Here is a 2,245-nt window from a genome sequence, read left to right on the forward strand (position 1 = left end):
TCCTGACGGTCAGAGACTCGTTTCCCGTACCAATTTCTCAAGAGTTGAAGTGTTTTGCAACGGGAGCTTACGACGGCTCGTCGTGGATGTGACGGCACGTCCTGCAGGTCCGTCACAGATTACAGAGAGTCGATTTTCAGTACCCAATTTCAGAATTTCTAAGTATGCTGAAACGAGACCCTGCGACGGTCCGTCGTGCCTGTGACGTTCCGTCGTGGGGTCCGTTTCCTCAGCCAATTTTCCAGAAATAAAATCTGCTGCTCAAAACGACTAAACAGGTCGTTACATCGGCTGCCCTCGAAAAGGTAAAACTCATTTCGATTTAGCTCTCTTTATTACAATGTGATGAATATTTGATCTTGGCCTGCTTGGAGATTTGGAAATGCTAAAATCTCTAATGTTTGCTTCAACTCATTGTTGGTTTCAACTAGAAGTGGAGTTCGCTCGATAATTTATTGTGGTTGATTAGTTTTGCATTCAAGATAGTTTGACATTGGTTCGAATATATTTTGCTGACTGTTCTTCCTCGACTCATGGTTGTCATTGTTCGCTATAAATTTCATGATATTCGCTTGTTAATCGTCGAGATGTTCTTCGCTTTGTTCTATTCTGCAACATGTTTATCCTTGGTTTTCATAGGATCGTCATGGAAGTCTCTTCTTTTCCCAATATTTTCTTAGTAGTGTTTTTTTTTCATTTGTCACCAGATGATACAAAACCTTTATTCTGGTTAGCTTTCCATGCCTTAAGTGAGTTCTATCACCCATCCAGGTTATGGCCGGTTCGAAGGATACCATGAGCGGATTCATTAGCTTATTTAACGTATCTATTTTTTTTGGTATTGGTGGAGTGTGTTCTTTTTCTTTACTATATGAGATTTTCATGAGTTATATGTCTAACATGAACTAATTCTAACGGAGTGTGAGAGCTGGCAGGTTTTAATGGTTAGCAGCTTGTGTATTTTGTTCTCTTCCTTTTTCTCTAAGAGCCTTCTGTGACATTTAGTTTGTTTAAGGCCTTGACTTCGTTTAGTTACAAGTTTTTTTTCCTGTTTTGCTTATATGTTGGTTATCTCGTTTGCTGCCTGCAATATTGTTGGCTTTTACTGTCAAAATGTCATACAGAGGCATTATATTTGACCCAACTTGTTCCTTCTGCTAATTCTTTCTACTCCAAATTGATGGGGTTTACTTTTGGGATGTGTTTATTTGGTTTCCCTTGGTCATTATATATATATATATATATTCTTTTGATGAAATTTGCTTTCATTTGGAGTTGCGGTTTAAGGTAATATATTTGAGTACTAATCCTTTTTTTTATGTGAATCCGTTGCGAGTTTTTATTGACTTCTTTATTTCCCCGCATGCCGAGTCGAGCCATAAAGGCTTCATTTTGTTGTTCGGATCAGTAGTTCGCTGGAATTAATAATAAGCAAAGTGAAGGCAATATAAGGTTGGGAGCTGCACTTTTCTAACTCTCAAAGACCCAAGGAAAAAGGGATATGCCAGGTGTATGCATACTGTATACACTGGTATACCTCGTGAAATATCGATGTACAGGTCAAATGTGGAAAGGGAGGTCGATGAAGGCGGAATTTTCAAATTCATTAAAAAATACAGGTTTTGGAAAGTCCGAAATGAGCTGAATACAGATCATATACAGCAGTATACACCGGTATACAACGTATACACGATACACAGGTCAAAAGAAAATATGCAGGTGCTTGAGGAGCTGAATCGGAGAATATATGTCGAACATACAGTCCGATATACAATGAAAAGAACCGAATGTAGCCCCATATATGGTGGTATACGCAACACGTATACACAGCTTCATTCTAAAGGGAAATAGGGCCAAAGCCCAAAGAAATCTGCAGGAGGCCCAATTTTCTTTGGGTCATTTTTAAATGTGGCAGGCTTCCAGATCCAGTACTTGGGCTTGGCCCAAGTACAAATATTTCTTCTCCCTATTATTAACTATTTGTTATTATCATTATATTGACTAACGTTTTGGTTGAATTTTATTAATTCTCTAAGGAACGCCATTTCTTGCTATATTTATGTAGTCATAAATATTTATTTTGCTTTTTTTATTATTATTTTTATTTACTTTGTTTAATTAATTTTTGTCAACACTTAGGTTTATCCCCTTAAGATAATCCCCTCTAGATACTTCCCCTTAGAAATAATAAAATAAAATAAAATAAAATTAAAAAATAATATATATATATATATATATATATATA

The 2,245-nt window shown here is 36.5% G+C and overlaps 1 long non-coding RNA gene across 2 annotated transcripts; it reads left to right on the plus strand.

Moving 5' to 3' along the window:
* Nucleotides 1-287: 287 nt before the first annotated feature.
* On the plus strand, nucleotides 288-2,035 carry LOC114077275. 2 transcript variants are annotated; one of them, XR_003578392.1, is made up of 2 exons: nucleotides 288-305; nucleotides 1,409-2,035. It is a non-coding gene; the product is annotated as an uncharacterized LOC114077275 (long non-coding RNA). The 2 variants fall into 2 exon arrangements; XR_003578391.1 differs by having other exon boundaries at nucleotides 1,412-2,035.
* The last annotated feature ends 210 nt before the right edge of the window (nucleotides 2,036-2,245 follow it).

Source organism: Solanum pennellii, chromosome 5 (genome assembly GCF_001406875.1).
Source record: "Solanum pennellii chromosome 5, SPENNV200".
Taxonomy (NCBI): Eukaryota; Viridiplantae; Streptophyta; class Magnoliopsida; order Solanales; family Solanaceae; genus Solanum; species Solanum pennellii.